The sequence below is a fragment of the Ambystoma mexicanum genome, chromosome 11 (assembly GCF_040938575.1).
Source record: "Ambystoma mexicanum isolate Mex_15411 chromosome 11, UKY_AmexF1_1, whole genome shotgun sequence".
NCBI lineage: Eukaryota > Metazoa > Chordata > Amphibia > Caudata > Ambystomatidae > Ambystoma > Ambystoma mexicanum.
Genome location: NC_090934.1, coordinates 181311304 through 181339117, shown reverse-complemented (window position 1 = coordinate 181339117; position 27814 = coordinate 181311304). Strand labels below are relative to the sequence as shown.

The 27814-nt window shown below is 45.3% G+C and overlaps 1 protein-coding gene across 1 annotated transcript in view; it reads left to right on the top strand.

Moving 5' to 3' along the window:
* Positions 1-812: 812 nt before the first annotated feature.
* The window catches only part of AUNIP (aurora kinase A and ninein interacting protein), a 167687-nt gene continuing 140685 nt past the window's right edge, over positions 813-27814 (top strand). Inside the window, exon 1 of the mRNA XM_069622747.1 lies at positions 813-943. The gene's annotated coding sequence lies outside the window, so the exon portion shown is untranslated. The remainder of the gene's footprint in view (positions 944-27814) is intronic.

Genomic DNA, 27814 nt, shown 5'->3' with positions numbered 1-27814 from the left:
ATCACTTCTGTGACCGCAGTGCCCGCTTTCAGAAAAAAGGAGACGTTGCCATAGCTCTCAACCATTTGTGTCGCAAAGGCGGGTGTAATCACCCGATTTTGTTTTAGGCGGGTGAGAGGCCCATTGGAATGAATGATCTTGCAGGAGGCTTGGCGGGTGAGTCAGCCCTTCACAAGGCGGGTGACACCCGCCAAAAGCGTGTGAGTTGAGAGCTATGCGTTTGCGCTCGGTGGAGCTGACAGCTCTGTTGCGAACGTTTTCAAAGTATTGATACTTTTCCTAATGACTGCAGATACACTCCACCACACTCTTAAACACGCTTGTGCTGCCTAGCTGAGCTATGCTATCTATGGGTTCATCAGGTAATCATTCATCATACATTAGGATGAAGTAAAAAGCACTTAACTGGCTACCCAAGCAGCAATGAAAGAGGAAGAACAGAAAATTGCAAAGGAAAAGAATGGACTATGGATGACAGGATTGGTTAGAAAATGTCACGTGTTTTGTTGGACATATCAAAAATGAACTACACACAAAAAGGCTATTTCGATGGGAAATGTAGTTTTAATATGTATGTTATTTGTATATGCTTTGTAATAGTTTTCAATGCTGCTCGAGTTTAAAGTAAAATGAGAAAGCATAATCCGAGCCTCCGGTCTTGACATAGAATTATGACGTTCCTGTACACAGTCTGGAAAATTGGAATTACTTCATCAACTGAAGTTTCTTCAAGATGGCCGCAGCACAGTCGCTGCTATCACCCAGTCCCGGTTCTTTAGCTATGGTGCAAGTCCTTCTTTTGTATCTACTACTTTTGTTATATTTTGATTCGAAGGAGCGGCGCCAAAACTTGCTGAGAGAGAAGTTACATTACGCTGGGGTTTGTGCAGTCAGGGACGGACGAAGTTACCCAGTGAAAAGGGCTACAGAAAACAAGAGACAGGTAAAATGGGCCAAACACAGCTTAAGTTTTTCCAGAGAGCCGTCTGGGACCAGCCCAGGAGAGTTTGAGGCCGTCGCCAGTGCTCTCTAACACAGTATTTACCGAGCGACTACTGACATTAAAATGCTTCCTGTAGGAAAATGGCATTTGAGTGCAACACTTGAATCTCGTGGTTTTTGTCCGAGGAATGTACTCTCCCTTGACGTTAGTGGAGGTGAACCTTTTTTGCCTCTGGTGTATGGTTGACATATTGTGAGCTGGGTAATTTAATCTAGGGTGGCTAACTTTACAACATGGTGTTGTGTAGGAAAGGCCTGTTTTTGCCTGCTGTTCCGCGCGAAGAGGTTTTAGCCCTTTCACCCCGTATTCCCGTTTGGCAACATTAATGGAAAATAGCATTTTGATACGCGCAACGCAAAAATCTGCGATGCATGCCCTTGTCATGACCACATCTTTCCAGCTATAGTTTGTACAGCTGTTTATTAAGGTTTGGCTTTTGATACTTCGTTTTATAAATATGTCCACATTGAAAAGTGCACCAACCAATTCAAGTGCACTGGGAAGCCGTGCCTGAAGTCCAGGGGTCAATGGGGAGCCATGTGTGAGGTAGAGGAGAAATGGGAACGACTTTGGAGTGCCTCTGATGCTGTTACACAGAACCCCCCACTAACTCACCCTCCCTCCCTCCGAAACCCCACTAACTCGCTCGCCCTCCCTCCCTCTTTCAGAGCTGCCAGGGGACCACTCTGGTGGTGATGGTGCGTGGCACCAATGTCCTTTAACATTGTTGTGTCCTACTCCCAGCCGGTGTGCCGGCGGGAAGCAGGACATAAGGGTTTCAGGCTGTTAGGCCCCGCTGCGCAGCTCCAGCGGGAGCAGGAATTACACGGACACAGAGGTGTTGCTGTCCTGCCCCAGAACTGCTTGTTCTAAGTGGGGGTGGGGCTTTTATTTAGAACGCCTTGCGTCTCCGTGTAGCGGTACGCAAGGCGGATGTAACATTCCTCCTTTGTCCCCAATAAAACTTTAACAAATGCCATTATTGATCATCTGTTAAAGACATTGATGAGTTCAGTAGTCTCTCTGGCTGGTCTATTACCACACATAGTCTTTGAGTCTTTCTGAGGGCCTGGGTGCAGTTCTTAGGGTATACCGCCCACCCCTGGGTGTTATCCCCTGGCTCCCATTGGGTGGCTCACCTTCATTGTTCGGCTCGTCCACCTCTGGTTCGCTCTGCGGCTCTTCGCCTCTGCTGTCGGTGAGTGCTTTGTCCTCCTGATGGTGATGTCCTTCATTTTGCGGGCCTTCCTCTTCCTCTGCTTACAGCTCGCCGTCAGTCCTTAGATCTTACGGTACTGTCTTGAACCAAGACACATTTCTTGTCACTTGTCTCTGTCCCCTCCTGGCAGTTATCATTGTCCCGTGCCTTTGGGTTATGGTCCACGGGATGGAGTCGTACTGTGTGTCCAACTTCGACTTGGATGGGTTTCACACCATCACTACCTGGTCACCGACTCGGTGGTGGGACTTTCTGACGTTTCTCTTGGAGCTCATGTGTTTGTCGCCGTCCTTCTTGTTTCCATGCGAGCTCTGTCATACATGTCCGTACCCCTGCTCGGGTGGTGTGGGATGGACGAGTTTATTATGGTTCGTACATTGTCTGCTGGTGGTATCCCTGTAGTGCTGTGGGGTGTCGCCCTGTAATTCCTCAGGAATCTGTATAATTCTACTCTCCAGGGCCTTGGTTGACGCAGGACAGTCGCAGAACTTTGTTGATTGTTCGCATAAATCGTTCCACGTCGCCGTTGGCCTGCGGCCATCTGGGCATTATATGGTGGTAGTGGATGTTGAGGTCGGTGAGGTACTTCTTAAATTCCTCTCCTTGGAACTGTGGACCATTGTTGCTCCGAATCCGCCTTGGAAGGCCGTGAGTGGCGAACATTTTCTCCATTGCGGGTATGACCACCTCCGCAGCCGTGGAGGTTACGATTTCAACCTCGGGGTACCTGGAATGATCGTCAATAGCCACCAGTAGGTACGTGCCTTTGTGTATCTTGCAGAAGTCTAGTATCTTGCAGAAGTCTATGCTGATGGCATCCCATCTGGACGATCCCCGCTCTGCTGATAGGATGGACTCGGGATTGGGCGGGAACCCTGTTATTTGGCATGGGAGGCATGTAGTGATGAGCTGCTCCACTTTTTCATCGATGTGTGGGAACCAGACACGTGTCTGATCCGGGTCTTGGTTCTCACCATTCCCTGGTGGCCCTCATGCGCCAGTGCCACGATTTAGTCCTGCATGCTTGTGAGGATGATGATTCGTGTCCCTCTTAGGATGAGCCCTTCCTCTGTGATTGATGGGTCTTGTCTTACTGTGAAAAGGCTGATGAGGAATTCTTGGCTTCAGCCGTTCGATTGTGAATGTTCCGTAGGAAGGATTTTCACTCCCCAGTGATGATTGTCTTTCACCAGGTCACAGCATGGGGTGGCTTGTGTGGCATCTGCAATGTCTTCAATGCTGATGGCTCTTGGCTTCATTGTGTGGACCACCTGGCAGATGTGTTCTTCTGTTTCCTCCGCCACGTGCATCTCACCCGGCGTGGCACCTCTTGGGTGCCTGGACAGAAATTCTGCTGGGTTTCCACTGCCTGGTTGGTATGCCAGCTCGAAGTCATATTGCTGTAGATGTGGCAGCCATTTTCCCATCCTGTCTGGTGGGTGTGATGAAGAGCCTGTGAAAATGGGGAGGAGTGGTTTATGGTCTGTGTAGGCCTTGAACTTGCGGCCGTACAGGTATAAATGAAAGTGGCGGCAACCCCACAGCACTGTGATTGCTTCCTTTTCGATATGGGAGTAGCGTTGCTCCGTCGGGGTCAGGGCGCGGGAGGCATAGGTGATTGGCATTGACTCTCCTGTATTGGCTACCTGTATGAGGATTGCTCCCAGACCCATAGGGCTGGCGTCAACATACAGTTCTGAGATGGTCTTCATTGGGACCCCTGCTCCCACTTTCCCACTTGCACTCTGACTGGCCTCACTTGGTCCTGCGCCCTCACCCACCAGTGAGGCAAAACATCTGGGGGTCATCTTCGACTCCACTCTCTCCTTCTCTTCTCATATCTGAGACATCTCTTAAAAAGTCCCATTACCAGCTGGACCTCCTCAGAGGTATTCTACTTTCTCTCACTTCCCCCAGAGGCTCACTGTCTCCAGAGCCCTGGTTCTCTCTAGACTGGACTACTGCAACAGTCTTACTTTTAGTTCTACTCTCAGACCTCTTCAACTTAGCAAGAACAGAGCTGCAAGACTTATCCTTGGCCTCAAGGCCAGGGGCCGCATCTCTGGTGCTGAAATTCCTCCCCACCCCTGGCTCCCAGTGGCTTCAAGGATCAAGTAAAAGTCCCTCTGCATAGTCCACAAGGCTTTCTGGGGTCGGGCCCCTTACTATCTTCAACTCTCTTCCTAAATACCTTCCTGCTAGAGCTCTACGCTCATCTACCTCTAATTCTCTGCAGGTCAGTCGCTTCTCCATGCAGGAAGTGGTGGGGAAAGAGATCTCTTATCTGCAGGAGCTTCCTTCTGGAATGGCCTCCCTGCCTCTGTCTTGAGTCGGATCCCTTAAAGTTCCGGAAGATTCTCAAGACCTTACTTTTCTCCTCTTCTTTCTCTCGCCTGCTAACCTAGCTTTGCACCTGCTCCTCCTACACTGCTGACTGGCTGCTTGGTGCCCCCAGAGTCTTACAGGGCACCATGCCCCCCCGCAAACTCCTCCCTTGCCACCCGGACCAGTCCATCATGCACTGCCACCTGACATACCTTGCACTTCCTGGTTGGGATGCACCCTGTTGTCCCAGCCTCCCTCGCACTTCCCTCAGTCTGCTTGCACTTCTCCCTGCACTTCACGTTGCGCACTTGCATGATCTGAATGTCATGCGGCTTAGTAAGATCATTTGTCTTCTTCCATTTGTTCCCCTTCCTTGCCTTTTTGTGCCTTGAAACACTTGTGTATAGGCGCATAATAACCAATCCATGCCTCTGCAACATGCGTTGCTGCTGCTTGAAACTATACATTTACAGTTGGTGGTACATGTATTTTTAAAGTTCCACAAGACCGTGCTGTATATGGAATTACCTTGAAGTGTTTAACTCCTGCTTACTTTCCTATCATTGGATTCATAGGAGTGTAATGAGACGTTATGGGCCTGGTACCATCACGCTTATTTTCTCCTAACCTTTGGGGGTCCTCTTGGTTTAGTGGCTGGATAAAAAAACAGTTGGTGGTATATGGGGCGTGGCTTGATGCCAAAGAAGTTGGCTAATTGAGCGCCAGGCCCCGCATCATCCAGCGCTTATAAAGAGAAAAAGTAGTCTCATTCGGAGGAGACTAAACACAAAGAAAACCTTGCCCATCGGATGTCGTGAGGAACATGTTGATTCAACCATGATGTGGAACGGGAGGCATCTGTAAAGCGAAGCTCGCTCTTGAGGTCAGCTGCTGTGGTGGTGTAATCCACTCCATCCCACCGAACAAAGCAAATGCAGTGTAAAAAGAAAAACGGGAAATAGAATGAACAATGCCTGAATGAGGTGTGGAGCTGTTGTGTAGGGTTGGACCGACCTAATTCGTGACACTGAGTTTTTAGCTGTGCATGAAGGAAATTGGTGGCATATCTGGGTATCAATTCAAGACAAATTCAAGCGGCAACTTTGTGTGATCAGACGTCCATCAGGTAAAAAAACTTGAGGAAAAATACTGAGGCATATGCCCCAGGGTGGCAGGCTGATCCTCTAGGTAATGGTCTGCTGCCCAAGTCAAGGCTCCGAGCGCACCAAGCCTCCCTTAAAGAGGGCTGTGGTGCAGTTACCAAAAGGGCCGGCACACCACTGAGGGGCATATCGCCATTATCACCCGTGTATGGCTAATGGTGTCTTCAGGAACCTTACCTTTACAGTTTGGTGCTGTACAGTGCTGATGTGCTGGAAGTCTGTTTTCAATGTTGACAGTGACATCAACATTGAAAAAGGACTTTGAGGACACCGGCACTGTGTGGTGTCAGGCCACATTGTGATGGTACGTTTGTGTTACTTTCAAATAAAAACATCATTGGCACCCCTGCAGAAAACTACACTTCAACCTTGGAATACAGCCCACGTTCCGAGCTCCTGATTGGAGGGTGCTATTATAAGATGTAACAGCCCGCAGAGTGTGCTTAGTTCTTGCCTTCTCTGGACCGCCACTGTTCAGGAGCCACCTGTGGGCTCAGAAACTTGCTCCGTGACCCAGCAAAAGGTTACTCGTTTATACTGGGTCTGAGTTATTGCCATATGCAGTAGAGCATGTAGCTCCTGCTTTTACCAGTCATCCGCATTAACCTGCATCTGCAGCTTTGGTCCACACGCGCTCACAAGCATGATATGAAGGAAGAAAATATGTCAAGCGACGGCTTATTGAAATATAAACCCAACACACCCTCGAAAACCGGATTGTGCAAATCGATCAACACGCAGATTAGCCGCGAGTAGAGCCAAAAGCGCACAGCATCTGACTCTCCCAATACACCCAACACTACCTGGATACGAAATAAAACAATAACTGCAGAATTTAAAAGGGATGATCAGAAATCCACAATTCTGTGGACTTAAACGAAATAGCATGTAGAATACTAAAATGGATGCTGCACATAAAGGCCTGCCCAACTATCATTTATACTCTACTGAAAAGTCTTCACAGCCTTCATTTTCTCATGCTGACCTGCACAATCATAGCCAGCAACATAAAGTAAAACCAGTTATTCAACCTTTCAAAAAGGAGCCAATCGACAGTAACCTAAGAGACCTAAAACGGACCCTATGTCTCTTCAGGAATCATCGGGTGATTCAGTTCTTGAGACAATTCTGCCGGAGATCAAGTCTCACACCTTTTCTAGGGGTGACCACCACCAAATTAGATGCCATTGATGGAAAATTAAATAAAATGGAACGGAACTCCAAGCCCAAGATGCTTGAGAAACTGGAACTTCTCACACCCAAAATGAAATTAATGGAGAAGGAAATTCGTAACATACAAAAATGAAATATCTGCCTCTGGAATTCCAGAAGGGCAGAAAGATGATCCTAAACAATCTCTCACCCAAAATACTCGACTTAGATCCCAGAACCAAACTAAACATTCAACAAGCCTACCACCGAGGACACAAAAATACTACTTCCAATGCCTCCAGTCGGAGACCCAGAGGTCTGATTGTGCACTTACTGGAATATACCCAGACCATGCAAGTCCTTGAGGCAACAAGGAAAAAGAATAACATGGATGGCTCACAACATTTATATTTCACGGAACGTCTCCAGGGCAACTGCAGCGAGGGGAAAAAAACGTTTTTGACCGGGGTTTTAGGACAGCTGAATCTACAGTACAGCATTCTCCACCTCGGTAGATGCAAGATTACTCAATGACAGAACACATTATTTTTGCTCAAGACTAGTTCTCATATCCTGAATAAGCTCATCACAGAGGAAATTGAGATTCAATTGAGGGTAACTGATAACTGCAGCCTACTTGCTAGCTGACTTGAAGTACCCTTAACTACCTGCGCAAGAACTGAGACTCATACCCTTCTAATTTTGGAGATGGAGTCAGAAGCGGCGGTCGGCAGTCCGTGCGGCTTGATTCCAGCGTCTCATTCGGTTCCTTCCTCTAATCCTCTCTTGTCCGCTGTGTGCTGCGTTTGGCTGCGTTGGTGGTGGTGGCTCGCCTCTTCGTGGTGAAGTATGGGGGCACTGTGACCTTGTGGAGCAGTGCCCTCGCCTCCCGCCTGACATAGGCACTACGAGCAGCTGTGATTGCCAGCAGCAGCAGTTCTGTGTATTATCGCGGAGGTCGTGCAGGAGTGCTGACCGGTATCCGCTGGGGACGGCAGGGCGCGTGGCAAGAGTCCGTTGCCCTTCTGTTAGCTGGGTGATCATTTCTCCCTCGGAGAGGGCTGCCTTTGTTTCTTTACTGCTTTGTGTTTATATTGTATCCTAACATCAGCATTAGGATTTCAGCTTAGTAGCAGTCTGGGGGCCAATTCTATACCCAATCAAGCCCTGCGGGACTCAGCAGATACCATGGCCTTCTCCCCAATCACTAATGGGAATCGGGTCCTGGAGGTCGCAGCTCTCAGATTGTAGGAGATTGAAAGTGCTTAGTAAGAGTAAACCTCGTGCTACAAAAATGTACTATTTTAAGATCCTGCCTTCACGCATAAAGCATCAAGCCTAATAATGGCTCTAGACAGTATTTCTTTGAAAAAAAGATCATACGATGCAAATCCCCCCGGCCAATCTACAATAAATTGGCCTTATGGTCCAGCAGACGCCACTATTGCCCATAGAGGTCCCACTTGCGGCAACGACGGAGATGCCCTCAATCATACAATCCCCTGTTCAAAAAGGGAGAGCCATGTCAATCTCACCTCAATTGAAGCCTATAGGCCTCTCCATTGCTCCTCCCCAGTGGTAGGAGCATATGGCTAACCTTGCTAAAGAACTACTCGCCTGTAAAGACCCTTTTGATCTCTGCCTATTGGCAGAGGCTCTGAATAACTGGGCATCAAGCCTACTGCCACTTAATGTGAGCATCGCCTCCCAGAAGCATGGATCTAGCAGGATAGGCGTTTTGCCACAACCCTATTTTGTGAATGTTGCCTGTCAAGCCCATAGACAAAGGGTCTCAAACAGATTGGGGCAGCATGGACTCACTGATACCGATTGGGGCAGTCGAGGATTGTAAATAAAAGGTCCCTATCTCTAACATAGATGGATCACGGGAAATTCTTTCCTTGGCGCCATGTGAGTAATTAATCGCACACAGAGGTTACTCAGCCTACAACCTTGAATTCTAAATTGAAGAGTACTCTCTCTGAACTTACAACTGAAAGTCACAAATGCCAAAAATAAAGGATGTGAACATATGATTTTGGAATTGATCAAATACATTTTATAACGAATGCTCAGAAAATCGAAGGAAAAGAATCTAAAGAAGCGTTGTGCAACAAGGTTTTAGCATGGTTATGTCAGAGAACAGGTCCAGAGGTCGTTAGATGCTTGGACTTAATCATCACTTGCAGGATTGACCTGAGCAATTGGGGCTCGCAACCTAACCGACTGTATCCTAGTCGGTTGTGGGGATAGCAACCTACCTACTTTTCTTAAACGTTGTAAATACCTGCCCAAAGGTGCTACGAAGTGCCATTTGAATCTTTAATTGTTATTGTCCTTCATTGGAATTTCTCTGTTGTGCATTTCCTGTTATTTGGCAATCTGATGAATGTTTTACAGCTGTCTTGTTGGAAAGTCTGTTATTATCACAGCGATGGGCGTGTGCCCCACATGGAATTTTTCTCCTGTTATGCACTTGTTTATGTATTAATGTTTGTATTTTGTCTGCACCATCATACCTATGGGTTTACTGTGCGCATTATAAAGGTAATAAAGTAAAGACAATGTGTAGACACCATGCTTGATATTTCCCCATTTCCTGCTCCAGGGCCTTTGCCTTTCTAATTTAAACTAAAGTTTTGTTTATCAAACATGTTGTGGTTAGTCAATTTAGTGTTCACCCGTTTCCTTACTCTCTAGTTTTGTAATATCTACTTTCTAAGGCGGATTGACATCGGTAAGAAATTTGCCGACGGCCATCTCCACATAATTGGTATTATAATTAGTTGCTTTTCTCTTCTGTTGTGATCACTTTCTATAATGGTGGTTAGGAAGTCTGGAGTTTGGAGGAAAGGCGGGCTCCTGCGCTGTCGCTGCGTTAAAGAGTGTTTAGTTATTTCCTGCAGCCTGACACATGGTCTGCTTGGGAACCAAAACTCCAAAGTTCCCGGCGGTAATAGTAGCCTGGTGGGTAAGCAAACCTTGTTTTTAGTGGCTCTGGAAAATGGTAACTACCATGGTTGCTGTTGCTAGTAGGACGTCAATGACACCATAGTTGTGTACAACACCTTGATTTTTATTTGTCCATTGTCCTGGCAGTGTGCTGTGTGCATGTGAGAAAGCAAACACGTGTTTGTTTTCGAATACCACTTTTAAAATTTTTTTTTTTTTTTTGGACCTGATATCACTTACATGGAAGCAACTTGGGACGCTTTAAAAGCTACTTTCAGAGGCGAAATCAGCAGAGTTGCTTTTGAGAAATAGTTATAAGACAACGTTACAAAAATCAAACGGCTAGAGAAAACTTTCAGATGGATAACTCGTAATGTTGTTAAATATAAAGTCAAAATATCATGGCGGCTGCAATAATGCAGACAGACTTCTGGCAGGTTACTTGAAAGGAAGAGAAGGGAAAACAAAAATGGACCCCATTAGGAACAGATTAGGGAAAACATGTACCAAAGATATAGATATTGCCCAGGTATTCGTGGACTATAACTACACACTTCATCTGAAAGCTCTTCATATCCCAACATCCAAGTAGACATAGATGCATTTTAGGCCATATCCCAAAAACAAACCAAATATAGACCTGAAGGACCTAGACTTCAGATCACAATCACAGAATTAATTGAAGCAATCTCTCCTATGAAGAAAAGGAACTAACGAGGATCGGATGGTTTCCACATAGAATCTTATCAAACCTTCATACTTATTTTAACTTGCAATCTACTTAATTTGTACAACCTCTTCAGAAACAAAGCCATACCTTCTGGGACTTTCAGAGATGTCAACATTCTTACCGAAAAACATCCCACTCACCCAAAAAACTACAGACCCATATCATTAATAAACGTAGACTGTAAAATATATGCTAAAATGCTTGCCTGTAGTCTAGAAAAACTGCTTCCATCCCTGATACAAAATGGCCAAGTCTGTTGTATAAAAGATAGACCCGCCAATGCGAAGACTTGTGGCTGCCCAAATCTCTTCCCAACCCTATTCTAGAACCCAGGTTTTTAATGGCCTTGGACACTGAAAAAGCGTTTGATGGCTTAGAGGAAGTTTGTTTAAGTTGGCATGGTATTGGCGACCCCTTTATCGACTTAATCAAATGCCTTTACCACTCCCACAAAGGCACCATAACAGTTAATACTAATTTGCCTTTATTCCAGTTAAACGGAGGCACCAGAAAAGGATGCCCGCTTTCCCCACTCTACTGATGCTGGAATTAATCAGAAATGACGTAACCATTATGGGCATTCAAGTCCTAAACCTTCATATTAAACTAGCTGCCTATATAGATTATCTTGTTTCTCTCTAACCCTAATGTCACACTAAGGAAAGCATTGTTACATATAGAAAACTATGGAAAATTATGAGGGTACAAATTAAATAAAGATCAAAGTGAACACCTTCCACTTTCTGTATTGTGCATAGAGAGTGACTTTGATTTGGGCCGGTGCTGAAAATCGGACCACAGCAAATACCTGGGTATTTAATTTACCCCAACATTGACACAACCGTGTTCAAATCCCAGAATAGAGAATATAAAGAATAAAACTGAACCTTATTCGCCTTTGTCTGTTCTGGGCAGATTGAACACCATTAATATGATTCCACGGGGGAGTGCCCTGCAATCAAGCAGGATGGTCGCTTGATCTGTGAGCTCTTCCGGCGGAGCGGTAACATATGGCCTTTCATATATGTACATGAATTTAAACTGCACTGCCTCATTGCTGTTTCCCTTAATATCGGAGTCCTCTCCGGAGTGCTTTTGGACTCACTTGTGCCCATTTTGTCAGCGTTTCATTTCTGTTGCGCTTTGCCTTTGAAACGATTTTTCCCTCGGGTGTCGAACACGGATTGTGGACGAGGACATATGCAATGGTGAATCCGCCTTCAGAACTTGCTGAGGTCTGTCAGTGCGGTGGCTTCTGTTGCCAGAGGTAAGCTGCTGAGTGGCTTTCATCTCTGCATTAGATTCTGTACTCTGAGGTGAAGAAACATTACGTTCTATGCTAGTGTGTGGCTTGCAACTTCATTATAGGCCTCTCTGCTGGGCTCCAGTGTGTCTTATTAGTACTACGAGCATCTGTTACTTTAAAATGCTTTATCTGCATATAATAATTTCATTAAATCAACTAAGCTAAAAGTCTACTGATTGTAGATATTTTATCAACGGTGGCTGAACAGGGGCATCTTAATTTTGCAGGAGAATCATCACAGGCCTTTCTCTGCTGATATCCAATTTCTTTTACTAATACTGCAAGCACTTTTTTCACAAGCTTTTTCTGCATATAGACCTATTAAATTAATCAACTTAATAGTCTGCTGTCTTGTGGATATTTTTATCCTTTAGGGGAGCTATCTGCCATCAATAAAGGTATGGAAAAGATACTGTTGGAACTCCTTGTTGCTCCAAGACGATTTTAATACCTTCACAAATGACATTACAGCAGTCAATTCTAGATTGTCTGAAGCGGAAGAACGTGCATCAGCCACCGAAGACCATAAGGCCTTGAACCAATGTAGATTAAGCTTCTACATCTAGAGACAGAGGTAGCTAATCTTGAATACCAGAATAGGAGGGATGATATAAGAATGTATGGGGTCCATGAAAATGCCGAATAGAATGACCCCATTAAGTTTATTGCAGGATGGCTCCCAAAAATAATGAACATTTCATTTTCCCCTCCGCTTGAATTCCAACACGCACACAGAATCAACCACGTTTTGCCACCAACAAAGCTTCGTCAATACCTCTTATAGCTTATCTAGTGCATTTACAGATTCGCAGATCATCCTCCCCGCTAAAGAAAAAAAATCTCCTTTTTAATCTTCCAAGGCAACACAATATTAATCCTTTTGGACAGGAGATCGGCTTTGAAGAAACTGGATATCAAATATGGTTTATCAGAACAGAATTGGCAAGAATGCTCATCACGTATCCTGGGGGCATCACAAGAGTTCCTAAACCCTGATAACCTCTGCGCACACATAAAGTACCTCCAATATTCACATCTCGCTGACGCTTCTGTCTTGCCTGCACACAACCCTACCGATAACTTTTCTTGCAATGATCCCAATCGCCTTCAATAACAAGTGAGGAGACTGTCTAAAATGTCCAGTAATAAACTCCAGGCCGATCAGGGTGGGGTTGCATTTCAAAACCTCTGGCGTACCACTACCTTTATACTAAACCAAATAAGGTACTACCACCCCCCCCCCGCCACAAGTCAAATTAAGTGGCTAGAACTGGAGGCAGCCATTTCCGTTGGAATGCAGACTCGGCATGAGTAGCTCAGAACGAGCACAAAAACTACCCAAGTATGACCTCAGCAGTTAAAATATTTAGAATGTTTACTCTGGAAATAAATTCCACTTTAACGATCAATAAAAAAGACATTGGACACTTGGATAGGTAGAATGATTTCGTACACCAAATTTGGGGCACTAATTTGCCTCTCAAATGGCAGTTCTCCAAGACAAATTTGGGCTTTACCTCTGAGTTGGGTAAGTATTTGAAACTAGCTAGAATTTATTCATAAAAAATGCCCAGTCAGCGATCTTAAACAGCATACAGAAGATTGCGCCAGACAGCACACTTAACAAGACATTTTACAAAAAAATAATTCTTTAACACTCCACTCTGAAACCACTAAGAAATGGGATGAAGCTTTAGCCATTACTTAAAACCAATACCAAAGGCAACAAATATACAAAAGGACAGGCAAAGAATCAGGATTGGCTAGCAAATCCCAAACCCTCATTTTCGTTTTGCATGGGGCACTCTGGATGCCAGAAAGAATGCATAAGGCTGCAATTGACACCAACGCACACTGAAGGAAATGCAGAGAAAATCAAATAGTAGATAAACTAGAGCATATGTTGTTCTCGTGTTCTTGCTTGTCCAAATTCTGGACTGAGAACGCACATCTTGGATATTCTTCAGTTAAGCCCAAATGTATCACTAAAAGATCTTTGCCGCAATACCCGGGGCATAAATGGCAGATGGACCATAATGATAAAATGGACCTTAACGCTATCCATGCCAACACCACATTAAAAATAAATTCCCTGAAGTGCGCAAGCCACCTTAATCTATCTCTAATAGTAGTCATGTCAGTACATACCCTAATGTGCCCTTGATTTTTACAAATTGGAGACCAGTTTATTTTTAAGCATTCCTGGCTAGCCTCCCAGCCGCTGCTCCCAGAGTTAGATTTGTTTCACAGATTTTTGTGCTCCCCTCAAAAGCTGATTCAACACAGCCATTCTCTAGTTGTATTGCATACTTGTTATGCAGATTTTCTCTGTATGACGCAAGCATAGTCATGTTCCATGTGACCCACAGCAGGTTCTTCCTCTTAAGGATTCCTCTCTAATTCAGGGATCCCCAACCTTTTGTGCACAATTAGCAAAATGTGCGTGTCAAAAGAAATGGTGAGCAACATCAATTTTTCGACTGAAGATATTAGCGCTCACAACACAAATTGGAAATGTAATGCCTGACTACTTATAGAAAAGTTTAATTTGCAGTACTTAATAGTTACTAGACTAAGTGCAATTCTAGTAAAGGAAATTTGCTGAGACCTTAACTTTATTTGACATTCAGTGGTTGCTTATAGGAAAGGTTGAGGAAATGTAGTGGTCAGTAGTACATTTCTAGACACATTTGAGCAGACAAGTTAAACAATATGTAGTCGGACTAAATCAACATTACCAGAGGTTTCAGGTTCTCGAGCAAAATATTTTAAATGCATTTAGTGCAAATGTTTGGATGGTAAAATTGGTCACACAAATGGAACAATGATTTTTAGGTATACTTTGGGGTTCTGCCAGGGGATTTTCTGGGGTCTTTAGTGGCAAATGGTGTACTCCTAAGTATACAATAGCAGCAACAATGTCCCAAAGTCATCGATTACTGTGTTGTGGATTGTGCGTTTCTTCAGTAATGTTATGGAATGTTGCATTTCTGTTTGAAGAAAGAGTGAACACTATCTACTTGAGTTAATTTTCCAATGGCCATGGTAGGCAATGCATAGATGTCCGACAGCCAGAGGGGCCAGTTGGTGATGCTGAAAGTTCTACAAGGAGGCATTGGAAAGAATTACTAAATCACATGAAATTAAGATATTCTCTTAAAACTGTTAAACAATTCAGAAGCCACAAAGGAAAGTATCAGTTTGAGTCTTTGGTTGAAAAAATCTGGGACAAAGCTATTGGCAAAACAGCAACCCCAAGTTCAGGAGGTCCAGGTTATAGAAAGGGATGCCCACCCATGGTTCGATGTAGAATCTTGTAAAGAAAATTGAACCACGATTTAATGAGTGGTGTGTACATGGCCGGTCAGATTTAGTTTTCAAAATGGAATATAAAAATTGCCAAAGACAAATATATTTTTGGGGTTGAGAAACAATGGGAGCTTTTCCAAAGGCACTTTTTTTTAAGGGCACCAAATGTTTTTGTTTAATTCAGTTGAGACGGGCACTATGCCATCTCCTTGGACAAGTAGGCCTTGGCCCACCAGCCCCCCACGGTTATATATCCATTTCCATACTGGACAATGCTATTAAGATATTCTCCAAATGTTTGTTGCTTACACTGGAGGAGTGGACTCAAATTAACAATATCTTGAAGGCCTCCTGAACTGGTTTCAGGGGAGGGCTTAGTAAAGTGGACCAATGTTTCACTCTGAGATCCATCGACAAATCTGCTAAGGCTAAGGGAGGGAGATTACTTTTGGAGGTTTTCAGTTTTGGAGAAAATATTTGATTTGATAGAAACCTAGTGTGGCGTAATTTACATTTTATTGGGGTCCCTATGTTTTGATCATATTCAGCGCTGATACACAGACATCTCAGAGTCTGTCCAATATACAAGATTGTGGAATTATTTGGGTTTTCCCGACCAATAAAGGTGAAATGAAAGGATGTCAGTCTGCTCCAATTTATTCCTTTCAGGTGTTGATTCTAGTACTTCCCTTTGGAAAGTTTATCCACCCTCTCCGAAGGGTACATTTTATACCATGCTGCTTTATACCCAAGACACAGCTATTTTAGACTTAACCCCAGCAGGTTTCTGGGCCTGCTAAACACAAAGGACTAGATTGGATCTATAGTTTGAAATGAAATATGATAAAACAAAAATGGTGTTCGCAAAAAGGGTGAAACCTTGTAGCTAGTTTTTAAATGGATGTAGAGATCAGGGGTGAGGGGGCTGGAGGTAGTCTCATTTTTATTACAGCCTACGCTTCTTAAAGAGCGGTGCTTGGGTCAGTTATTTTGAGTTGAAAGAGCATTATGAAGGCTTAAAGGGCTTTTTACATTTTTATTTAAAGTTTGGGGCATTCTGATTGGACAATAGCCTGGAGGTATTTAAGGCAAAGATCTGTTCCATGATTTGTAAGGCAGCAAAATCTAGGGTGGTTCAAACTGTCATGTCCTGGAGGGGCTGCAAAAACTATTCCTGTGCCAAATAGCAGGCCTCCCTGCAGATACACCTGGTACCGCCTTATGCTGTGAAATTGGGGTGTTCAGTTTGAAGGTTTTGGCCCTGTTAGTATTGTTTACTTATTTTTTAAAAGCATATCTCAGATTTTCTGCTAATCAAGAAATGAATTCCAGTGCACATGCAATTGCAACCTCCCCTGGTGCTGATAAATATTTGTGGTAGGGGGGTGTAAGGCACTGTCCATTTGGATAGGGGGTGGGATATTAATTTGGCACATTAAGGCAACTCGGAATAGCTCTTAGGCAAGAGCTTGTCCGATGGGGAAAGAGGCAGAAGCCCAAAATATACACAGGCTGTCCTCTTTAGCTATATATTGACTTGCGTACACATACAAGATGGCAAGGAGAAATCTGTGAAATAAGATCCCCAGAATGCAGGATGCTGATGCTAATTGTACGTTTAAATGTACCCACCCCTCAATAAATGATGGTGTGCAGGAGGAAGCAGAAAGTGTGCCTGCAAAGTAGGAGTTGATCAAGATTTGTTCATTTGCTGTTAATTTGTCTGTTTTACGTAAGTGTGGACATACATGGAATTATATAATTGCAGTGATCAGGGTTTTATGTATAGCTTGTTTGAATGTTAAAGCTGCTTTTTTATTTTGTGCTTGTTCTATGAGAAGTTTATGAAATATGATACATGAAATGTTGCTAACTTAAGGGAGAAATGCAAATAAATATTAAGTAATACTGGTCATTACATGGTAGGTTTTAAAGATCACTTCACTGGATTTAAATTTGAGGCTGATTCACCAGAAGGTGCTGGGTCGTTTATACTGGACAGCAGTAAGCATGCATAAACTGATTGGTTGAGGTTGTGGGTTGGAGGAAGGTAGTTGAGTGCTGGACTGCCTTTGTGGGCGGGACAAAGACTGATATGCAAATGCATATTCCTGCTTTGTGAAAAGAACAGTGAGCAAAAAGCTGCGGACTCTCAAAGTGGGGGGAAAAAAACCACAGAACAGGTTATCATGCCATGTTCTTTCTAGAGAGGGGTGCCTGCTACCTTTTTTGTAGTTTAGTAAATATGTTGGAGTGTACAAGAGTTTTTGATATGGATGTATTGGATATGTTGGACCTGGTAATGGGCATCTCTTTTCCACGTTTACCCATTTCATCTGTGCTATTATCAAAATCGGGGAGATGTCCTATAGCCCAGAAAAATAGCCGAAGGGTCATTGATGCTAGCTATCAAGCAAATGATGAAAGCGTGGAAAACAGAGAGAAGAAACACGTAGATTATTGGATTTGTGAATTACAGATTTTGTCTGAGAAGCTTTTATTTACAAAGAGCATGCTTAAGGAGTATTTGGAGAAATGGACATCCTTCAATGATTTGTATGTGTGATTTTAATCTGTAGATTTGTGAGTCAATGGTTCAGGAAGTGGTGGTGTGTTGACTGTATGTGATTGTGTTGGTGTATGTTGGTGTTTGTCTGTTTTATGTAGTGTCATTGGGAGGGTGGGATAGACCTAGATTCTAAGGAGGATTATTTAACAGATTAATTTGTACTTTTTGTGTTTTAGATTTGATCTTTATGTGACGCTTATTTCCATGAAAATGTAAATATAAAAGAAATCACTTCACTGGGGCTTTGGAGGTTACCTCCAAAGAATTATTTTGGCATGTAATGGTAAATGGTGCATTTTAGAGCTCCTGGAGCCTGTTAATTGGTGAAAAAGTGGCTAGGAATACAAATATTTTTCTGAAGGATTTAGAGCCTTTGTCTCGACCCAAAGGGATTTTAGACAATACGAGGTGGCAAACATTGGTCAAAACTTTGAGCGTTTGATGACCACATCATAGAGGGGTGTGGTAGTGTTAACTAAGTACTTGGATTCATGAATTGGCTTGCTCATTTAAATTAATTAACTTCATTGGATTTGAATATAGGGCAAATTAATTATGAAAAATGTGGCATGCATTTACCTTATCTCTCCATTATCTACATGGCAGATTGGCAGAGTATCAAACAATGAAAATGATTTTGCTAGGAGACTATATAATACATTTAGGTGACAACCTTAATTTTTCCGATTAAATATAATGCATGGTGGCACCAAACACAAACCTCACTTTTACAAAAAGCAGTGCATGCATTATTTAATAAAGAAAAGTTGGACAAGCGCCATTTATTTGTCCATTATGCTCCTAGTTCAATTAATTTACTCCATTTGTCAGCTTGGCAAAGTATAAGAGGAGGACACGGTTTTAACAATGACACTGTTATAATAAGTAAGGACGTTTACGGAAAAATTGTTTGCATGGTGGCAACAAACAAATCTTCCATATATACAGATCAGCCAGCTGGAACCACAACAGGCTTATTGGCCAACATTCTGGCACTGTCCAGGATGCTGTCCTGGCTATATTGCTACTGAGGTCTCATCGCTTCAGCACCTCCTTCTAGGCCGCCTCCAACTGGCGAGCAACAATTTATGGTGCAGCTAGCAACATGTTGCTCCCGAGGTACACGTTGGGGATCACTGCTCAAATTCAACATTCTTATTCCCCTTTTTTTAGCACAGCTCCCCATCATTAAACCACTTTTACGTGGTACGCACTGGGGGTCCCTAACGAAGTACACTGAACTTAAGTTTATATTGCTTCCTCTTCACTCAACCTATACTGTGGAACAGGGTTTGCCCTCCTACTTTCTTATTAATAAATGTGTGTACTCTCTATTACCCACGATTTACTGACATTGTGGCTCCCTATGTGTCTCAGCGGTCCAGTCCTTTACCTCGAACTGTCCATGCTTACACCAATGATTATCTTATGCCTCCTCTTCCCTCTGTGAGGGACTTGGCAACGTTTGTAATGTTGCTGTTCTTCCTTTTAAAAGCACATTAAAACATGTTCAACTGCCACAGTTATTGGTACATTCTCTGATTTAATTTCTTCGGCATACAGCTCTGGGAGGTGTGGGGTGGTAAGGAAAAATATCCATGTACAGGTAAATGCCTTCCAAATAAGTTTAAAAGTGTTTTAGATTAGATCAAAAGTTTATCTAATGCAATGGGACAGTCTATAGCCAGAACTGCGGTTATGGCGAAAAGCTAGGTAAGCCAATTTGTTGTACAAAGCCACCAATGCAGATCCGTACTCGCTTGAACAAATTCAGGTGCCACGCTTTCCACTGGTAACTTTTAGCTCATCCTTACGAAGTATGTTGCAGGGTTCAACCGGTCTTCAGGAGCTGCATTATCCCCTTCAGCAGTCACCCTAAAACTATCGGAAACAGATGTACTCTGTTAAACTTCCATTACAGTTATAAAAAAAGCGCTTTAGAAAGCGGACTGCTATTGGAAAAGGCAGGGTGCAAAGTTTGCACTTGCCCATAGCTATTGGCTAGTAGTAATTGACTCTTGGCGTGTAAGAAATGGTGTATTGTGTGTGTAGCATTCGGATGGTGAAGGGCTGGCTGGTAGCTTGCAATTTGAGTTTTTTTTACCTCTGGAGAACGATTTCCTAATCCAAGTAATTCTCATTTAAAACATGCTAGCCCGAAATACACACATGCCCTTGCAGAAGCCAAAAGGATATTCAATGCTAAACAAATGGATGAATCAGCTAATTCTACAAAGGAATTGTTAAAGATTCTAGAAGGCTTACACGACCCATGCACTAGTTCACGCTCCACGTCCCCTACTTTAGCCTGATGCAACAAACATTCTCTTTTATAATCAATAAGATCATTTTGAGCTTCAGTGATGAGAACTCTTCTGTCAGGTTACAGCATATTTACCTTTTACGTTACACAGGATTGACTATTTTATTGACTATTTTGCTGCCTGTAGATCCATTTGGAATTAAACTCGTATCAACTGAGAACCTTGAGGCTGTTTGTCTCAGACAAGTGCACAAGAGCCTTGTCCACCTACATTCATTTAATTACTGTGTGAAATATTTCAGTCCCATCACAAAATGTGACTGCTTACTTAATGGACTGGTCCCCATTCAGTCAGAAGATGCACTCTGGGTAATGAAACTGGGGTTGGGTGGGGGAGGGGGTGAAAGGCAATCTATAATCACAATGTTTGTAAAAGGATATGTTCTTGTCCGAGAAAAGGGATTAAAGGGGCATCACCAGTCCCTAGAGCCCGAACTAGGGGTAGAGGTTGCTGTGTTTAACTAGGCTTCTTGGCGTTGTGCGAGTGGTTCTAGTCCTTTTCAGTTGTGGTGATCCAGATGAGCAGCAAGCGCCAAGTCTGATTTTGAAGTGAGGTACTTGGTGGTTTGAATTTCTCATGGCGTAAAGCTTCAAGTTCAAGCCAAGGCAACAATACTCTTAGCTGGCACGGTGCAGTGGCAAACTGATTCAAGGATGCAACAGCAGTCCAATGATGAGCCAAAGGCAGCACCACAGGTTCCGTTGGTTTGAATGCATTTGAACACAGTCAAAATGCAGGGGTCCAGCTGCTTGGCGTCTTCCGTTGCGGAGTCCAAATCCAGGGGCAAACTCGCCCAAGCACAGGGGAGCCTGGCAAACGCCTGCAGAGGTTCTTCACCTCCAGTGAGGTCCTCAGTACCGGGGTAGCTGGCAGAGGCAGGCTTTGTTTCAGCAGCAGGTAACGCCCAATGTGCCTTGGGGAAGGTTGGGGAGCAGAGCGTGCCTTGAATCACGTGCCATAGCAAAAACAAAGAGGTGATGGCTGGAAGGTTTAGACTTAATCTTAACCACTGGCAATGCTCTGGGCAACCCTCCAGACCACCGTTCTTCGCCTGCCAAGCCATTACAGAAGGGAAAGACCATATGCAAATCAGGCTTGGCCCCACCCCAAAAGGGGCAGTCCAGCCCAAACTGCTAGGCCACATCCCTTCTGCACGAGACCACAAGCATCCCCAAACATGTTTCGCCCTTGTTGGGGCTCATCGGTGAGGAGTAGCTTGTCACCCCGAGTGGGAAGGGTATGCCCAGACGTGGGTCCCTTGCCTGCTGGGCCTAGAGACCCAAGCTACTCCTCACTGATGACGCCCAACGAGGCTGAAACATGTCTGGGGATGCTTGTGGTCTCGTGCAAAAGGTATGTGACCTAGCAGTTTGGGCTGGACTACCCCTTTGGGGGTTGGGACCAAGCCTGATTTGCATATGGTCTTTCCCCTTTTGTAATGGCTTGGCAGGCGAAGAACGATGGTCTGGAGGGTTGCCCAGAGCAATGCCAGAGGTCAAGATTTATTCTAAACCTTCCAGCCATCAACTCTTTTGTTTTGCCCTTGAATCACGTGCCTTCACCTGCCAACTGGAGGAATTTGGAAAGGGTTCCTCTCCTTTCTTTGTGAAGGGTTGAAGTCCAGAGATGAATTAAAGGCATGGGAGACCCACTCTTTCATGGATAACAGTCCACAAGCGATTGGACAAGCGCAAGCCTGCTTTAAGGGGTCCAGTGCCTGTCCTTGAGAGGAGTGGTCTTCTGACGACCTACCCAAAGTCCTTTGTGTTAAAGGAAGTGGAAGGCACAGGAAGGGAAGGGGTACTCGGAGAAACAAGGTGATGGAACTCTCCTCCAACTATGCTGAGCTCACTCTGTCTACGGTACACAAACTAGCCTCACCCCCCTCTGACCCATAGCATCAAAGGGCCTTTGGTATGAAACACAGTCCTTTGCTGGTTTTCCACAACATCCCCTGCTGAGGGGCCGTCTCCCTGTAGAGGTGTTACTTGACCTTCCAAAGCATCAAATAAGGGGCACAGCCATGCAGTCTCTTGCCCTGCTAGTGCCAAGGCCAGCCTGTCTGACCAGAATACACGCAATCCTTCCACAGCTGGCCTGTGTTCAGTGCTGACACATGTATGATATAAATCAGATGTGGCTTCTTATAGTTATGTGAATTACGATCCACCATACCTTAAACTCTGGTATGGCTTTAAGATTAAACTGTGCCCTGAATAGTATCAACTGGTTTTGGAACAGAGGTGCATACTGTAACACTATGATTTTGGCATGGAGCTCATAATAAAGGAGATCTGGTTAGCAGAGCACCGTTTGAGATGGAATTACCCACATTTCATTAAAATAAAAAAGCCAGGGCTGCTTCACCCTTGCCAGATGGCAATCCCTCACAGTTGGACCCCTACGCAGGCCTCAATGTTCACTTCCCTCTAGCCATTGACTATAGATTAACTCTTGGGGTGTAAGAAATGGTGTGCCTAGGTAGAATTGAGGTGGGGAGTGACTTGTCTGGCTACTAGCCTGCAACTGAAATTTGTAGCCCTGCCTCTACTGAAGAAACCAACCCTGGCCCCAGAGACTGTGCAATCACCCAGTTGTAAATACTCCTTTTGTTTAAGATAAAGCGGCTCCTGTTCAGTTACAATTCCTCTTGTAAAATCAGCTACTAGATGACTGCCTGATTTCTGTCAAAGTAGAGTGCCGGAAAAGGCCCTTTTTGACCTAAAGAACCCCCCACCTCTTTGTATTCTAGATCAAGGACCCTATAGCCTATTGATGCTGGATTGTCAGTGGCCTATGCCACCCTAGATCATTCTTCTACTTCACCGATTTCCAAGAGACTACACCAGAGAATGCATTTCCTGACTAACATCCTTCCTAAGCAATACAATGTCTCCTTTTGAAATCTGTCGCTGCTTAAGCCGTGGAATATGGTCAGCCCCAAACAGCTTGTATTCCTCCTTCCTCCCTCCCATATTCACTCTATGCAAAAAAAGTTGCATGATATTTAAATTAATGTGGGAACAGAGTTTCACAACTGTTCAGATAAGCAAATCTTCCATCTTGATGACCCTCCATCCAACCAGTGTCTAGTCCACACTTGGTGCGTAGAGCACTGGATTTATGAGCACTGGGCCTGTTTTATTAAGGATAAGACTGCTTATGTTGGTGGCTTCTCATTTATCTTTTAGAAAAATGCTTTCAGTTGTCTCGCTATTGGATTATTCAATTCAAACGCAGAATTAAAAGTTAGCTGTTATTCTGAACCCTTCATTATCCATTTCCCCTCAATTAACAATAAATTCAGAGCTACTATAACTATCTTGTGCTGCTTACACAGAGCAGACGGTTATCGGGCGCAAAGCTGGACTATTGAGTAGCACTTAATGCAAGAGCTACTGATTACATCACTTTGCAACCACAATTACAAAATATTGCTGCTTCCACAGTAGCCAACATCTGTAAAAATGTGCTCATCACACTGAAGTCTGCATCTTTGACTACCAGTTAATTTAAGAAGTTTAAACGCATTTCTTAATGTGGCTCATACGGCCTTCATTGGTTAAGCGATAAGTATTTCAAGCTGTGCTTGAAATGGTGCATATCTTCATGACCTGAGTGGCAGCCAAATGCACCATGAATATCTTACTATTCTTATTTTTTATTTATTTATATATCAACACACAGGTGAACATATACATTAACATTTACTTGCTGCCCTTCGCGATACATATAAATTGACATTTCCCTTATAACTCCCCCATCATCCCAAGATGAGTCTAATCTCCCCGTCTCATTGGGCCGGGTCAGGTGATGGGTGTTCGCTGGTTCAGTGCAAGGCTCTCACGATGAGGTGTGGCTTATAAGTTAAGGCCAGATAGTTCTGGTCATAGTCAATCAGCGGCGCCCAAATATTCATACAGAGGTTAAGAAAGCCCGCTTTGGCTGCTGTAACCTTTTCTGCTATCAGAATGTCCCAAAGTTTTACCCACCAGAGAGTCATCAGAGGGCCTTAAGCAGATTTCCAGGTGTGTTTCACTGTAATTGTGGCCGCCAGCAAGAGTTTGGTTATCAGGGCTGCCTTCCTTCCTGTTCTTGGGTAGGCGCCTGGGACTGGGATCCCCAAGAGGACATTTTCAGGGGCTAGTGGAATTGTCACTCGAGTGATATCTTTTATTGTGGCGAGGCATTGAGACCAGAATTCTTACCTTGGGACATTTCCACCACATATGGAAATAGGATCCTGGGAGGCCACAAAGGCGCCAACAGTGCGGGTCCAATGTCTGCTGGAAGTGGTGTTGGCGGAGCGGGGGGTAGTACCAGCGTAGAAGCAGTTTGTGGGCTCATTCCCGGTTGGTGATGCAGGGGAGGCCGTGCATGTTCTCGACCAGATGTCCATCCAGGTTTGGTCCTCTATTGCATTACCCAGGTCCGCCTCCCATTGGGACATATAGGAGGGCTTGGTGAGGAAGGGGTCCTCCTGCAGTAGTTCTTCCCTTGGGATGGCAGGTCATTTATGGTTAGCTCTAGTGGGGTTGGGGCTCGTGTCGCTGCAGTTCGCGTCTGAGGGTGGGAGCACCAGTGTCATAGTTGGCCATAGGTGAACCTGTCTGTTTCTGCCAGCTGGAAGGTTATTTTGCATTGTTCAAAGGTGCGAGGGGCGCCCCCTCAAAGAACTGCCCTAGAGACTTGAGGCCCCCCGCCACCCAGTTCCTAAAATACATTGGGCAAAGGCCCAGGGAGAAGGCTGGGTTAAGAAAGATTGGGGGAAAAGGTGCTCCGGTCCCCTGGGATGTTTTTGTTTCTGCGGGCCCAGTCCCAGGCCTTCACCGAATGTTTAGTGGAGGCCAGCATGTTTGGCCAAGTTTGGCGCAGTGTGGTGGGGATGAACGGGAGAAGCGGAGTGGGAGAGCCAGTCGAGACTGTTTGATCTCCACCCATTTCGTGCGCCCTGAAGCAATTCCCCATGCCTGGATGTGGGCCAGCTGTGCTGCTAGTAGATATTTCCAGAGGTCTGGAACCCCTAGTCCTCCCATTTTTGCGCTGCCCATCATGGCTCCTCCGGGGGATGTGTGGCTTCTTTCCCCTCCAAATAAAATGGATCATTTTCCTTTGAAGGCGTTGCAGGGGGGGGGAGCGGGATTGAGGCGGGCGGGTAGGGAGGAGCAGGCGTAAAGAAATCGTGGGAGGAGGTTCATTTTGCAGGCCGTAATGCGACCCAAGAGGAGATTTCTTGCGATATCCAGTGGTTGAGGTCTTTCCATCTCCTTGAAGAGCGGGGGATGAGGGGGAGTTTGTCTGATACACTTTTGCTGGATGGGCCCGGATCTGGACCCCCAGGTATGGGATAGATTTGACACACCACTGGAATGGTCGCTGTTTCTCTAGGGCTTCCCTTTTGCCTGGGTTCAGTCCCACCCCCAGGGCCACCGATTTCCCAAAATTGATGGTGAAGCCTGCTACTCTCCCAAATACACCGCCTTCATGGAAACCTCAATATCAGTAATCGTCAACAACCCATCGTTAGCGTAGAGAGCAATCTTATGTTGGGCCGGGCCTACATGAGGGCCTATGATCTGGGGGTTTTGGCGGATGTGTTGGGCCAGGGGCTCCATGGCCAAGGCGAAGAGTAGGGGGACAGAGGGCATCCTTGTCTCGTTCCACATGTAAGAGGGATCGGGTCAGACAGGAGGCCGTTGACTCTCGGCCGGTTACTGGGAGATTGATAATTAGCTAGGATCATCTTCTGGAATGTCTGGCCAAAGCTGAAAGCCTTGAGGGCGAGGCGTAGGAAGGTCCAATCCATCTTGTCAAAGGCTTTGGTTGCGTCCAGGGCCAGCAGGGCAAGTTGTTGTGCTTCCTGATTGGCAACCTCCATTAGGTTTAGGGCTCTGCGGATGTTGTCTTTCGTCGATCTGTGGGTTATGAACCCAGTCTGGTTTGGGCTTATAATGCTAGGCAGAATGGGTGCCAGGCGGCTGGCCTGGATCTTAGAGTATATAACGGCATTCACGGAATAACAATGAAATGGGCCTATACGAGCTGTTGTCCTTAGGGTCTTTTCCGGGCGCGAGGATGAGGATCGTGATGGACTCCTGCATGGTAGGAGTGATACTTACGATGGCCGCAAATGAGTTGAGGAGCCAGGTTAGAGGAGCCACCAATTGAGGACAGAAGAGTTTGCAGATTCGGGTGGAAAACCCATCTGGGCCCAGGGTTCTAGATTTCAAGCTTTTTATGGCCTCCTCAACTTCCTCGCTTGTGATGGGCACTTCAGGTCCTTCCCTCGCCGTGGGAGTAAGAAGTGGGAGAGCTGCCTTCCATATATAGGAGTGTTGTTTGCTTTGTTCCCTCGGGACTGCAGTCCTTGTCTCCGCTTGGTGGGCCACTGCCAAACGTAGCTTCTCGCATTCCACGAATTGGACCGTGCCCTGTGAGTTGCAGAGGCCCAGGATAGTGTTTCTTTTCTTCGATTTGGCCAGTTTATTTACCAGCAGCTTATTTGCTTTGTTATTGTTGACATAGTACCATTGTTTAGTCTTGGTTAGTAGATGTGCTGTGGCTTTGGCGTAATGCGCCTCCAGCTTCTTTCTTGCTACCTGTAGGATTTGGGGACCAACCCTTGCACTTGTGAGTGGCTTCTGCTTCAAGGACTTCGGATTCCAGGACGGCGCGGGCAGCCTGTTTACGCTTATGAAAGGCCCTTGGGCCTTGGGCAATCAGTTACCCTCTGAGCACCGCCTTCATGGCATCCCAGGTGTTAGCTGGGGAGGTATCTTCGTCAAGGTTTTCCTTAAAGAAGTTTTTTGTTCTGCTACTGCCATGTAATTTAAAATGGGGTCGCATAGAGACCATTGGCGGCGAGGTGAGGTGTCCGGTTCGCATGCTCGCAGGATCAATGAGACTGGGGCGTGGGCGAGAGGATCAGAGAGCCAATGATGACATTTTCCGTGAAGGTCAGGATCTGAGGGCAGCAGCAGGTCAATTCGAGAAAGTAAAGGTGCGCATAATAGAATGTGAAGTTTTCCTCCCCTGGAAATAGTACCCTCCAGGTGTCAACGACATCCAGGGTTCGGAAGAGCTGAAGCAAGCCTTTTGCTAACTTCAGTTCTCTGGATGATGATGGGTGGGGGGGGAGAGTGGGGGTAACGATCTGTCTTTGAGAGGGTCGGGGGCTCCATTAAAGTCTCCCCCAATGATGACTTGCCCCTCAATGAATGGGAGGGCGGCCTCCTCTAGGTCTCGGTAAAACCCTTCCTGGCATAAGGGTGTAGGATTTGTGGTTTCAGTTCTTTTGCAAGAAAGATAACGGTTCCTCCCTTCTTGGTGCCATTGGAGGCCAGTAGTTGGAGGGGGAAAATCTGCTGCGGAGGCGGGAGAGGTCCGCCGGCTTCAGGTGAGTCTCTTGCATGAAAGCTACTGAGGTTCCCTCGTCTTGTAGCCTTTGTAGAAGGGATTTCCTTTTCACAGGGGAATTTAGGCCCCAGACATTTAGGGTGGTGAATTTTTGTTTTTGATGTGGGGGCTGGCCCCCTGGGCTCCCATGCCGTGGGGGAGTGCGGGGGGGGGGTATTTGGGAGGGGCTCGGCCCAGCCATGGTTGCGAGGGGCATGCTGATTCCGGTTCTCATGAGGCTGAGGACTTTCAAATAGCCTCCAATGGGAGGAACACACTTCTAACACTGGCATCCAACGGGGGGCCAGAACCTTGGCCTGGGGGACCGATTTTAACTTATCGGTATAACCCCCAGCCAGCCAAACTG